Below are 15,454 nucleotides of genomic sequence, written 5' to 3' on the forward strand. Positions count from 1 at the left end.
CTTGGATAATATGGTGAGCTAGCAAATCTAGTGTAGACCAACAGACCTTTAGACATCTAAGAAACTGTACCAAAAAAGCTATTTTCTCTGATAAAATAACTTATTATAGTAATCTCCAACAAGCTAACCACAATAACCCTCAAAAATTCTGGTCAACCCTTAACAGGCTTCTACACCCTGGACAAACCACCACTCCTTCCCCTACCGGATCTGAAAAGAATTCCACCCTTGATGCCAACACTTTCAACTCTTTCTTTATTGATACTATTAACTCTTTGGCCTCGCACCTCTCTAGTGACAACACTAGTATCCCCGACCCCGCCTCCTCCAAACTACCAACCTTTAGGCTACAACCCATCTCCACTGCCATTATACAAAAATGTATTCACAAACTCAAACCATGCACCCCCTCTGCTGACCAACTCCCATCTGAATTCCTTCAAAAAGCAGCCTCTGAAATTGCCTATCCCATATCTATTCTCATTAATAGAACTATAAATGAAGAAACCATACCTGACATCTGGAAAATCTCTCACATCATACCCTTACACAAAGGAGGTAACTCCTATGAATACTCTAATTATAGGCCCATAGCTCTCTTGTCCCCACTAGCAAAAATTATGGAAAAATGTGTCCATTATCAGTTAATGGACCACCTAATAAAAAACAACATTCTCACTCCCTGTCAACATGGCTTTAGGCCTTTTCATAGCACAACCACCGCTCTCCTCACCTTTACAGACCTTATTAACAAGAATCGAAATAATAACACCCTGTCCTCAGCTCTCTTCATTGACCTATCTAAAGCCTTTGATATGGTCAACCACTCTATTCTCTTAAAAATTCTTGAATCTCTCTCCTTAGAATCTAAGGCTGTCCACTGGTTTTGTTCCTATCTCACAAACAGGAAACAAGCCGTTCTCTGGGATAATAAACTCTCATCCCTTCTCCCAATTTCACTTAGCGTCCCCCAAGGCTCAATTCTTGGACCACTTCTTTTCTCCCTCTTTATAAATGACTTACAAACAGTTATCCCCCAGGCTACTTGTATACAATATGCTGATGATTCCACATTAATTTGCTCTGCTAAATCCATCTCTGAACTTCAAAGTAATACTCAAGCTGTTTTCTCTTAAGTTGAAACTTGGTTCTCAAAACGCTGCCTACTCCTAAACGCTAAAAAAACCAAACTCCTACTCTTTAAGCCCACTACCAGATCCCCTACATTAGACTTTACTATCCTATCTAACAATGGAACCATTATATCACCTGACCCCAATACCAAACTGCTAGGTGTCACGATTGACAACAACCTTACCTTTGATTGTCATATCAATAATAACATTAAATCTGTAAACAGGAAACTCGGCTCTCTCTATAGAATTAAAACTTTCTTAACCTCCCAAGCCAAAGCTACTCTTGCCCACTCTCATCTTATCTCTACTCTTCTCTACGCCTCACCAATCTATACTAACCTTAAGAAAAATAATCTCTCAAAATTATCGTCCACGTACAATAATATAGCTAGATTTGTCACTGGTAAACCCTTCAGAGCTCACCACTGTCTGAATCTGCAGCAACTTAACTGGCTTGAACTGTCAAACATGTTGCTTCATTCCCAACTGACATTTGTCCAAAGAGCATTCTACCAACCTCACAACACACCTATACTCCCCAACCTCATAACCCCCTACTCTAATCTGAATTACCTCTGTTCATCAAGTAAGCTGCTAGTTACCTTAACCAAATCCAATAACCTAGCAGGTGACTCCCTTTTCTCTAATACTATTGGAAAACACTGGAATCAACTGCCTACTGAACTTACTTCCATTGCATCTACTGTTCTGTTTAAACAAAAACTCAGAATTTACCTTAAAAGCCACTGGATGTGTCCCTGCTCTAAACCTGACTAAAGTTTTTTGCTTCATCTAATCCATCTTTCTCTCCATACTTTACTCTCCATCCTGCTTCCTCTCTTCACCTTTCTTTCTCTACCTCTTTAAACTCCTCCTCTTCATCTTTCCACCTTATGGCTACAAATCTCTTTCAAACAAGTATTTGTCTCCTTATTTTTGCTCTCTCACTTTTGCTGCTTCTCTTTCCTTGATCTTTACTCTCTCTTCCTGGTATGAAAACATGTTAGTATGTTCATCATGATGTTACTTATTCCCTAGAAAGTCACCTTCCTTTTCTTTCTTTTGATAACTTTCTTTCATTTCTCTTTCCCTGCTCATACTCTTACTATTCTTGTTTAGAAATAGGTAATAATGTGTATTATGATATTTGTGCTTAAAATGTATTTCCTTTTGTTTAAATGTGGAGCATTTCTCCCCGGGCCTCTGCTGAAAATGGAAATATATCCAGTTGGACTAGCCCGGTCAACAAATGTAAAATAAATAAATAAAATAAATAAATATTACCCTTTTGTTTTATTGCCATGATTGAGTTTTCTTCTAAATGACTATAAACTCTGTTGGCATCGATTCCAGTGTATAGTTTATACATCATTGGAAGACAAGTTATCGGTTAGTAATTTTTAGAGTAGCTTGCAGGTTCACTCTCAAGTAGGAGCATTGTTGTTCCTGTTGTTAGCCAGGTCAGTGTCTGTTCGGGATGTTCATATAAATAGTTCTTACTCATGGCTAAATGTTCATGCAAATATGTTAATACTTTTAACCAGACATTAGGTGCTGCATCTGGGCCTGGGGTTTTCCAATTAGAGGCTTCCCCTAACTTTGTTTCAATCTCTCTGGTTGTTACTTCATCCCATTTCATATCCTGTACCTTTAAACTTCTTATTATTTCTATTACTTCTTCTATCCATTTAAGCATCTTTATTATGCTCCACAGGATCTTCATAAACACTTCTCCAAAATGTATCTTTCTTCTTTTTTGGTAGTCTTTTACCTTGTTTTCCAATTCTCTATAAAACTTTTTTGGATCATCAAAAAATTGCTTATTTTGTATTTTTCCTTTATATTAATCTGAGTATCCTCTAAGTTTTGTGGCCTGTGCTGAGATTTTTAGTTTATTTCCAATACTGCATGATAGATCCTGATCTGTTATAATACTGCACATTGCTTTTATCACATCTATCTTTCTATGTATTTTTGTTGATCTGTTCCCTCTTCTATCCTCTTCTAACAGTGATACTTCTTGTCTTAATTACTTTATAGTTTCTGTGTTCGATATTTCCCTGATAGTATTCGATTTCTCCCCTTCCTTTCCCTCACTACCCTGTGTTCTTCTGGTAGAACTTTATCAGTTATTAATTTAGCTGCACAGTAATATATCCTGTTTACTTCTGTTATATCACATGGATCTCTATGAACAGTCCTAATTACTGTGTTCATTTGTTTTATCAGACTTCTGACTTTTGGGGTTTTATTGACCTTCTGCAGTCTATTTCTTTTATTGATCTTAATATGTCTATCTATATCTATTAAATCAAGCAACTCTTCTCTTAGGTCATTTTCTTCTAAAGTGAGACCAAATTTTTTATTTTCCATTTCTTGTGGGCATTCTATAGAAAGGTTTATAGTATCTTTCTGTGGCACAGTCTCTTTAATTTCATCTTGTGCCGTCCGTTGATCTGTCAAATGGGAACTCACTGGCCTATCACTCCTCAGCATTGACTGCATCAGAGTTTCCACAGTTTGCTGTTCCTTCCCTTGCTGCTTAGCTCCAAGTGAACATTTATACTGGTTTCCTGTGGAAGGCTCAAAAATATCTTCATATGGCACCTGCCAATTTCTTCCAATTCCACTGATTTCCCCTTAAATTGGATGCCCATTACTCTATCCCATTGTGGTGTTTTCTAAATTAGATTTTCTACGCTGTATAACCTCAGTTTCCATTTCTTTAATTTCTCCATTACTAATCTCCTTTTCTACTTTTCCTCTTTGTCTTCTTATTTTTTGAATTGTAAAATTTTCCATGTCTGGATTCCTTTGCCTGTATTTCTCTTCAAATATCTTTGGTGCTGCTCATTTTGTATTGATTAGTTTTGCTTTATCCTTTGCATAGATATTACACCACATTAAATCTCTTTTTTCTTCTACACCAAATCCTTCACTTTGCAGGCACCCCTTAACTTCAACTTCTATTTTTTTTTTTACTTCTACTTTACTAATCTTCTTTTCTACACTCCTTCTTTGTGATATTATTTTTTATTGTGAAATTTTCCACATCTGGATGCCTTTGCCTGTATTTCTCTTCAAATATCTTTGGGGCTGCCGTCATTATATTGATTGATTTGGCTTTCACTTTTGCATAAATATTGCACCATATCAAATTTCTCTTTCTTTCCCATGTCCACATTTATTTTTTATACTTTTCAAAACGATCTAGGTGTTGTTGTTTATATTTTTGCACTTCCTCAGATGCTTCTTTTTCCAAACAGATCAAAGTTTTGTGCTCTATATACTGTTTTTCACAAATCTGTTGTATTAATGAACATACATTTTTATTTGAGGCGTTTGACAGTTTTTCTTTTGGAAAAAATTTTCTTTACTCTAATTTCTCTCAATCTTTTTGTATATCTTGTGTCTGGAAATTCTGTGCTTTTTGCATAATAGTAACAATGCATAATTTCTTTCTTATCCTCAATGGTCCACTCTATCATCTTTATCTCTCTTTTTTGGCCTTTCAGTTTTTGTGATTTTTTTGTGGACTGCTACTTCCTTCTACAATGTGGGGGTGGCATCCCCCTCCTGAGCCTGGCCTGGCCCCATTGTAGGAATGTTTCCATATTTTAAGGATTATACACTGTCAATTTTTCCAGTCGTGGCACCAGTGTGCCTACCAGGATTGAGCACTTTTTTATCCTGGGTCTTATGCACCCAGCTATCTCTTTTAATTTTGACCTACGTCTGTCCATAATATATGCTATATAAATCCAGTCTATATATCAGTGTCATCTTGGTGAGATTTTGTAAAAAACAGTGTCCACCTCATAAAGGTACTCACCAAGACTTGATGAATTCAGTTTCAGCAATACTACTCTCCTTTGCTTGCTGACTTATCATGTCTCCATTTAGACCCCTTTATAGTATCAATGGATTCCTTACAGATACTGCAGGACAAAATCTAGCCACTACCTTCTTACTACTAATTCTCTTATACTCCACTCCTACCCTAACAAACATAAACAATACTTAAAAGAAACAACTTGTCTCCTGCTACAATAAAATAGTTAAATTTGCCACCATAGGACCAACCATTGTCTTGACTTAAAGCAATTAAACTGGCTTGAACTGCACAGTTGTCTAACATATTCACAACTGTCTACAGCACACAAACTCAATCATCATGCAGAAAAATGCCCTGCACTGCAAAACTTATTACTACCCTACTGTCCAGCAAGGGACCTCCATTCTAGTGAGAAATTCTTATTACTTACAAATAAGTCAAATAATGTTGCTGGACACTTACTCTACTCCCAATGCATTGCTAAACTCTGGAATAGTACCCCATGCAAATAAGACTATCCAACAAATTCAGTAGTTTTAAACCACTGCTTAAAGAAAATCTTAACAGATCCTGGTTCTGTACATGCTCATCACAGGGTTAACACTTTACTGTACAATACTATCCAAATACTCTCCTTAAACATAATATTCTCAACCTCTTATTGAACTGACAAAACAATTTTTATACAAAACCGGTGCCTGTATAATCCACTAAGTTGCACGTGTGCTTTCTCTTTAGTAACTTCCACCCCTGTAAAATATTAGAATGTACATGTATAAATGTAACTGCTGTTTGTGCATAAATGTAAATAGAAATGTAATTACTGTTTGTGTATAAATGTAAATAGAAAAGTAACTGCTTTGTGTTTGACAGGAACTTAGTATAATGCAATGTAAACAAATAGAGCTTTTCTTCCCAGGCCTCCGCTGAAAATGGGTATTATCCAGTCGGACTTTCCCGTTAAACAAAGACAAATAAAAAAATAAATAAATACCACAATTTCAGTTGTCTTCTGTTTTGTACCTGCCACCAGAATACTACACTATCATAGTTCTATTCTGAGATTAATCATGAAGGAATCATTAACATTGAAGTATTCAGTTTAATCTCTAATAGAGAGGTAAATAGAGAGGTAAATAAAGAGAGAGAGAGAGAGAGAGAGAAAGAGAAAGCTCATTTATTTTACGTTTTAAGTGGTTATGTATGTGGTCCATTGCCCTTTTTCAGCCACAAAGTGAGAAGAAACAAAACTATCTGAGAAAACCCACTCAGATATGGGGAGATAATGCAGACTACATACAGAGTGAGAGTAAACGCGGACTGGTCCCCAAACCCTAGGGATGTGAGTCACAGATTATTACAGTAAGGTTATGAATGTTGAACTTCTAGTTCCCAATAAAAGATGCCTTCCTATTCACACATGTTGTCATTATATATGCTGTTTTCTATAACAAGATACTATAAGTCTGAATTATCATGACGTGCATGTTGCATAATTTCTCCATCACATGCAGATGGCTACAAAACAACCTATCATCTCCACTGTAGGTTCAGAATCCAAAATTATGTTCTTCTGTTTTGGACCAATGTGAAAAAGATGTCATACCTGAATTTGTTTTTTATAGCAGTGAAAAAAGAAACACCCCATGGAAAAGTGTTCTTACCTATCACATTCACACTGTTCTCTCATAATTCATTGTTGAATTGAATACTGCTAGAATATTCTTTGGTCAAAGAGAGACAGCTTATTTGTATAACCAGAAATTGTACAATAAGACTGTCCCCGGGATTCAATAAAATCTGTAGAGGTTCCATGTAGAACCTACACAGAATGTACCTGTGCACATGGCCATGGTTCCCTCTTGGTAGCGGGTCATGCATATTAATCATGGCATGCTGCCGAGGAACAGCATAGTAGCAGCGATACTGAATCCACGTAGGCAGAAGTGTTGAGGCTGGTCAGATGTTATGTACATGGTGAAGCTCCCTGTAATGTTCCCTTTTGCAGTTGAAATGTGTTGTGAATTAATAGTTTGTGTTTTAAATGTGTAATCTTTGTTGAATATTTTTTTTTTTAGTTAATGTCCGTTTGCACGGCAATGCCAAGCGGCACTTACACATACAAGGCTAAACCTGCCAGACATCTAAAAATAGAAACCGGATGTAATTAATTATGCTGTCTTTTTTGGGGTTTTTTTTCATTTTTTTAATTTTTTTTTAATGTCTGTTTGTGTGGCACAGACCGTAGCAATGCCAAGCCATGCTTACATGTAGAGAGCAGACACCTATAAACAGAAACTAGATGTAATTAATTATTTCTGCTTTTCTGAATCTTGCTGAATGAAGTGCAAGGATGGGAAAACATCCTATATTAAGGGTGATAGGGAGAAATGCTGCAGAATTCATTTGAGTCCATCTAACTGACAGTATGCTAGGCAGTGTTGGAGAGTGTGCATGCTTTTGGGCGCAGAGATGGGATGTGCAGGAGTCCAGGGGGTTTTTGGGCTCCTGATACACAATTATGAACTTAGGCTGCTGCAGGGTAGTTACTATGGTTATCAGAGTGTAAGGTTGAGGTATGGAATCAGTTGACCAAGGACCTTAGCAGTGCTACTGGTATCCCCCACAATGGTGAGCAGTGTCATCACCACTTTGACAACCTGAAGTGGAGAAAGAGGGCAACTCTGGACACCTGTGTCCAAGAGGTGAGGGATAGGCATGCCCCAGGCATATACAAGCATTTTTTCCAGTATTTTACTTAAATGCAAGCTGAATCTGTGCAAAACTGGTATACATGATGATGTTCTTCTCTCCCAAAATTTGCAGCTGAGAGGGCTTGCAAAGTCCAGTCCCTTGCCGTGCACCTGGCCGGGTTGCGCCATGAGTGTGGTAAGTACAGATATAATATGGTAACTGTAGTGCAATAAACAATAAAGAATAAAAAAAAAACTGTATTGAAATAATGAATAAGCAATACAAACTGCTGTGTAATAAATGGACAATTAGAAGTGTAATGCAATAACTGAACATTAACAACTGTATTGCAATAAAGACTAAACAATACCAAGAACAGTAAGCAAAAAGGTGTACAGCAGGATTGTGGTGTCATAACATAATTGCACCTGAGCTCTTTGCATTGTATGTCTGTGGTAAGATTGCTGCAGTCAAATGTAAAACAATAATAACTAGAATGCAAAAGTAATGGCCTGAAAAATGTATTGCTCAACTTATAGTAAGGTTCAAGGCTGTCTCCAGGCCAGTTTCAGTCACATAATGCTGTATTTTCCTCCCACTCCAGGAACAAATGGTATATGGGTGAGGTAGCCTACTTTATGGGCAGATATCATGTGTATACTTCACAGACAGATAATTTATTGGTACTGATGTTAGTTAAGCAGCATTGTGTTTTCCTAAATAAATCTGTCTTAATATTTGTAGTAGGGCTGTATTCATTGCATGTCTGTTTTAAGTTGCTGCAGTCAATTGTTACATTATTTGCAGATGTCCCCTGCAGTCGCAGCTTTTGGGTTCTACTCCCATGCTTGCCAACTAAGGCATGGCGGCTGTCTAGTTTCCTTAATGTACGCAAACATACCTCTCAACTGTCATGATTTTTCATAATGTAATTGCAACTGGCTAATCTGTCTTTTCCATGATTACCAGATAAATGATTATCTGGAATGCAACATATTTTCAAATCTGTTTACAGAACAACTTGGTAGTTATGTAAGTCCACATTATGTGAAACTATTCTGTGTAGTTGTGTGCCTGCATTTGTTAGTGTTTGGCCCATACTGTCCCATGCTAACAGCTTGACAGGTATGTACATGGTACATCAGCTATAGAAGAATTGTAGTCACTGTACTCACAACTGACACTGCCCACCTGTAGAAGTCTGTAGCAGTACTCTATGTAGTAATATTACCTGCAAGGTAACTAATGGTATGTTTTTCTCTCTCTCTCCCCACCCCTTATCTTCTTTAATTTATTATTGTTATTTATTATTATGAATTACTGTTAACATATTTTGTTAAACTAACTGTTTTATTGGATTTATGGTTTAATTCATACTGACTTGCTGTTAACATACTTACTGTTATGATACTAAATGTTGTGTTACACATAGTTACCTTAATATGTATTTGGATTAATCAATATTATGTTCCATTATGTTAATACTAACACTGGTTTGGTTATTAATAACCTTAACTTATTGTTATGACTACTTTACTACAATGCATTAAGATCAGACAGTTCCCTGTGATCCGCCTACCTTGCGTCCTCCGGCCATGGCACTGTGTCCCAGCACATCTGGAACCCAGCCTGGTGGTGCCCCCTCTGTTGCCCCTGCACTACCTGCGGTAACTGGTAGTACCACCCCATGGGACAGGGATGGGCCCCCTCTGGGAGCAGTGGTGGAGGGGGAGTTGCCACCAGTGACAAACTGCCGGGTTTACTGTGAAGGATTTTCTACCATGCGTTTGGACAACACCTGAGTTGGATGGAGAGCATGCTGGCCACCCTAGTGGGGCAGGCTTGAGCCAAAGCCCAGTCTCCACCACTGCCACTTTGGGGGCAATGACAGAGCAGTGCCAACAGTTCCATGGATGGGGATATGAGTTATGCTGCTATATTATGGAGGCACATTGGACTGAGAATCCACAACACCCTCCTCCTCCACGGTGTTTATCCCCTTCTTGGGACACACACCACCCCTGTCTCCTGTCTTGTCTGTCTTGTCTTTCTAAAAAAGCTTCCTCACCTGCCCAACTTACTTCCTCCCCCCGACTTATACTATATATTGAGAAGGCCAGTCAGCTTAGTTTCTGCTACTCCTTTCTCTCTTTCCTTTCTCTCTTTCCAAAAAAAAAAAAAAAAAAAAATGTTATCTGCTTTTACTGTATTTGTGTTTTTTCCTACTTTATTTTGCTTTTGCGTCATCTTAAAAGTACTCAATTGTATTTATTACTGCTTGGTGTAACTCATTGTAAGCCTTTTAGTTTAAGCACCTGGGCTTCAGACCAGTTTTACATTAGGAAGGTTTGTGGTCTGCACTGTAGTGGCAGAACAGGTAGCTTACATCCTTCTAAGTTGGAAACTGCTGATTGAGGGCTCAGTGTCTGTTATTCTAAAAGTGTATTAATTCTGGTTTAAGCACTTGGGCTTGAGGCCAGTTATTTTACATTAAGAGGGTTCGTGTTCTGCACTCTTGTGGGAGGAGAGGCTGGACTCTGTCCTTCTGAGCTGGGAATTTCTGGTTAAAGCTTATAGTGCCTGCATATTTGAACTGCTTCTTACTGAAATTGGTACACCTCGTTTGCTGTAGCGTAGACTAGATCCAGGCCTGCTGAATCTAGCTTTGTTTGTATAACTTGAGCACTAATCCAGGCATTCTTTAAAGTATTCAGTTGTATTTATTACTGCTGGTATTAACTTGATTAAAGTGTAGCTATCATTTCTAAGTCTTTTGGATTAAGCACTTGGGCTTCAGACCACTTGTTTTACATTAGGAAGGTGTGTGGCCTGCACTGTGGTGGCAGGACAGGTAGCTTACATCCTTCTAAGTTGGGAACTGCTGATTGAGAGCTCAGTGTCTGTTATTCTAAAAGTGTATTAGTTCTGGTTTAAGCACTTGGGCTTCAGGCCAGTTATTTTACGTTAAGAAGGATTGCGGTCTGCACTCTTGTGGGAGGAAAGGCTGGACTCTGCCCTTCTGAGCAGGGAATTTCTGGTTAGAGGCTTATAGTGCCTGCATATTCTAACTGTTTCTTACTGAAATTGGTACACCTTGTTTGCTGTAGCATAGACTAGATCCAGGCCTGCTGAATCTAGCTTTATTTGTATGCTTGTTGTTTGTTTATTTCCCTGAAATGCTAATTCCACCTAAAACGCAGCCTTTTAGCACTTCTGTGGATCCCTAGTGATATCTGCATTGCTTACTGTACTTATTTCCTTGTTTCACTTGAAAGAAAGTTACTGTTTATCATTTTTGCATTTAAGTTACCTGTATCACATTGCATTTAAGTTACCTGGCACTTGCTCACTAAAGCAATTATATGAGTCAGCTCTAAAAAATGAAAGCACTACATCCTCACAAACTCCCCTTGAGTACCTTGTTCCCCATTGGCCCTTTTTTTCAATTATAAAGGAATTCCCAATACTATTCTAGCATGTCCAAAGGTCAGTTGTCAATCTCCTCTCTGGTCCAGCTGGTGAATCTGGGAATCTTGAGGCAATGTTACAACTGCCTCATGTACACAGACAACCCTCTCCTCCTCCCAACAAATTCCAACACATGTGAGAGATGCAACCATATAGCCAAACTGGAGGCTAAGCTCTCTCAACTCAGTACTGGTGTAACCAGTCAGGAGGAGAAGGAAACCACACTCACTACAATTCCAGTCTCACATAGACCTACCACGACAACAAACCAAACACATAAACACACAAAAACATACTCAGAGGCTCTAAATAAAAATCTGCCTAAGCAGCAGAGACCTCCAAAGCAGACACCCAAGCAATCGCTACCCAAAAACAAAACACGTGCAACACATAGCTCACAAAGCCAGTGTGCCAAACAGTCACAGCCCTTAAGGCTAAGCAACACACCTGATACACTTGTAATAGGTGACTCTATCATCAGGCACACTGACGTCCCGCTCACCAGGCTGAACAAGGAGAAGGTCACGGTGAGCTGCCTGTCAGGTGCTAGGATCCGCCACATAACACAAGCACTCAGGTCACTCCAAGGCAAGTACAAATATGACTCAGTCATTGTCCATGCTGGTGTGAATGACATGAGGCGTACCTCCCTGGACTACATGAAAAGAGACATAGAGGAGCTCTCTGAGCATGTAGCCCAGGCCGGTATGACCCTGACCTTGAGTAGCATCTTACCCTCACCAAGAATGATGCCACAATATGAAGACAAGATGATCAATTTTAACAATTGGCTTAAGTGTTGGTGTCATTCAAAGGGGATCCAATGCCTGTCAGCCTGGGATGACATGCTCGACAAGCCACGATGCTTCGCTAGGGATGGCTTACACCTGTCACCCCTGGGCTTTTGGATATTGGCAAAGGCTCTTGCTACCCCCATAGTGCCTTTTTTAGGCAAGGCTCAAAAGACAAACCCACCTCCATAGGTATCACAAGGGATAAGAAACTAAGAGTAATGCTACTCAACGCCAGAAGTCTAAACCTCAAGATGCACTCGAAACTCTCCTTAGCATGGAGAACATCGATATCTGTGCAGTAACAGAAACCTGGTTCAAGGCTCCCAAGAGCACCCCAGCACTATCAGGTTATACCTCATACCATGCTTTTCAGCCCCAAAACTTGGACCGAACCACAAAAGGAGGGGGAGTATCAATATTCGTCAAAGATACCCACACCTCCAGGTTGGTGGCACAGCACAAAGCATCAGAGACTATCCATGTGCAACTAACTGTGGGTAAAACTGCCTTCCAGTTTATAGCCTGCTACAGACCACCCTCCCAAACACAGGAACCCCACTTGGCCTTCCTGAGAATACTGGAAAATATGAAGGTCTCTCCAAACACCATTATATTGAGCGACGTCAACTACCCAAACATTGACTGGGAGCATTACTCTAGCTCCAACACCCTAGCCTAAAGGTTCCTAGAATTTATAAACTCAAATGCTATGGAACAACTTGTTACCACTCCCACAAGAGGGGAAAACATACTGGACCTGATCATCACCAACATGGGGACACTATGCTCCAGACCAGAAGTGTATCCCTCACTGGTAAGATCAGACCATAAACTAATCTCACTGGATATTCACATCCCGACCCCACCCCCTGCCCAGAAAACCACAGTGAAAAACTTCTCTAAAGCAAATTTCACACACCTCAAAACCGAGGAAATCCTTCAAAGCCCCGGGCCTGTGGAAAATACGGCCCAGACCGCAGAATCCTTTATAAACGCATTCTATGAACACCTTCAGGAATGCATGGATCATGCAATCCCAAATAAAACCAAGACCCAATCCTCCACAGGCAGACGTCCTGTCTGGTGGACCCCAGCCATAAACAAATTATACAATAGAAGGAGGAAGCTACTACATGATAGAGCAAAATCACAAAAAGGGAAGGCATCTCTGATCAGTATTAACAAAAAACTACGGGCACTCATAAAATCGTCTAAGGCCAGCTTCGAGAGAAAAAATGCACAGGACACTAAGGATAATCACAAGGCTTTCTTTAGTTATGTTAGGAACCTGGGTGGGAATTCCCAGATATGCTCAGAATTAGTCCAAAATGACAAAAAATACACCGAGCCCACAGACATTGCCAACATCCTAGCTGACAGGTTCAGTGAAAACTTCTCCCCCCTCTCCCCACCAAAAGGACAAATATCTATCCCAACAGAGTGCTGCCCCCCTGACATCTCAGATGCTCAGGTAAGAGCCGCCCTCTCCAAAGCAAAAAACACAGCATCAATGGGACCAGATGGTGTCCCGGGCTGCGTCCTACATGAACTCCAAGAAGAGCTAAACCCAAACATAAAACTACTGTTCAATCTTAGCCTTACTACAGGATATGTACCCAAAGAGTGGTGTACAGCAACAGTGGTCCCTCTCCACAAAGGTGGTGCCTCAATGGATCCTGGAAACTATCGCCCTATAAGCCTGACTAGCTTGGTCTGCAAAGCTATGGAAAGGATCATCATGGACCTCATAAATAAAGATATTGGGGACCTACAGACACTGGATCCTACCCAGTTTGGCTTTGTTAAGGGCAGATCCTGCCTCTTAAACCTGGTCGATTTCTTTGAAACCGTCACCAAGGCCATTGACGAGGGGAAGGTGGTCCACACAGCCTACCTTGATCTCGCAAAAGCCTTCGATACAATACCCCACTCGGGCATTATAGATAAGCTCACCAGCTTAAATATAAACCCCTATGTCACTAGATGGGTTGCAAACTGGCTCAAGGACAGAACCCACATGGTTAGAATTGCTGGAGCCATGTCAGACTCCAAACCAGTTACAAGTGGCGTCCCACAAGGCTCAGTCCTGGGACCTCTCTTGTTCGGTATATATTTCTCGGTACAGGCCAACACGGAAGGACTGTGGCTGACCAAGTTCACAGATGACTGCAAACTGGGCGCCATAATCAACTCTCCAGCCGACACAAGCATCCTCCAAAAGGGCCTCATAGAAACAGACAACTGGTGCCAGAGCCATGGCCTCAAGCTAAACGCCAAAAGTGTATAGTCATTCCCTTTGGCAAAAACAAAGTGCCCACAAATTACCACATAGGTGGTAATCCATTAAGTACAGAAGAAGTCATTAGGGACCTGGGGACCCAAGTTGATAGCAATCTCTCATTTGACTACCACGTGGCCAAAGTGGTTAGAAAAACATTTTATATAGCCCACCTAATCATGAAGGGATTCACATCTAGATCAGGGGAGGTCATCGTGCCTCTTTACTCATCCCTCATCAGGCCCATAATTGAGTACAATGCCCCTTTTGGGATGTACCTTACCAGACACTTGCAGCAACTGGAAAGACCCCAAAAGTACCTCACCAAGAGGATCAAAGGACTCAAACAGATGCCATATGCTGCCCGGTTAAAGAAACTCCAGCTCTACTCAGTGGCATACCGCCTGCTCAGAGGCGATCTGTGCCTGACGTATAAAGCCATGTCCAACCCGGAATTAATGGACATGCTGCACCTCAGAAAATCCAAATCCCATCGAGCTACGTGCTCGAGACTTGAACCTCAGCACTGAAATAAATAGGACATGCTGGAGGGACAGATTCATAACCCAGAGGCTCCCTTCACTCTGGAATAAAATCCCAGTCCAGGTTAGGCAGAGTCCCACATTGACTCTCTTCAAGAGGAATCTTGATGAGTGGATGGGAGATTGTAGGTTTACCCCGGCTATCACTTCTGTGTCACTGTTAGACAGAGGCACAGTATACTAACCTCAAAAAAAGGCATAGCAAAATTAATTTAAAATGGGTGGCGAAAGCCAAACACACTCTGGCTAGGCTTATAAATGCCCTAGGGCAGATAGCCTAGTATGAACCTATGAACCTATGAACCTATTTCCCTTCCCCAACATTCCACTCTCACCTAATAAAAAATTGGGAACCTGTTCCAAAAAAAAAAAACTCGTCCCATACATAGCTCTGCATTTTGCAAATGTCCACTGGACATGTATAATTTGGTCCAATTGGCTTAACAATGCAATTATGTTGTCCTCATCCCTCTTTCTGGGGGTTAGAGTCCAAAGTCATCTACAAATTCTGTCAAAGTGCACAGTTGTTGCTGTACAAGTAATGGATAGCTATGGTTCTTTCCTACATCCTTCCTGTGCATACCTACCTGCCTGCCTTTCACTATGTCCCCCCCCCCCACTGCTTGAACCCCAATTCCCCACTTTCCTGTCTCCCCATTTTTCTTTTCTTTATATATTTTTAGCACAACAGTGCACAATGTTAAGCT

The sequence above is a fragment of the Protopterus annectens genome, chromosome 15.part0 (assembly GCF_019279795.1).
Source record: "Protopterus annectens isolate FY-2018-M chromosome 15.part0, PAN1.0, whole genome shotgun sequence".
NCBI classification, from domain to species: Eukaryota; Metazoa; Chordata; order Ceratodontiformes; family Protopteridae; genus Protopterus; species Protopterus annectens.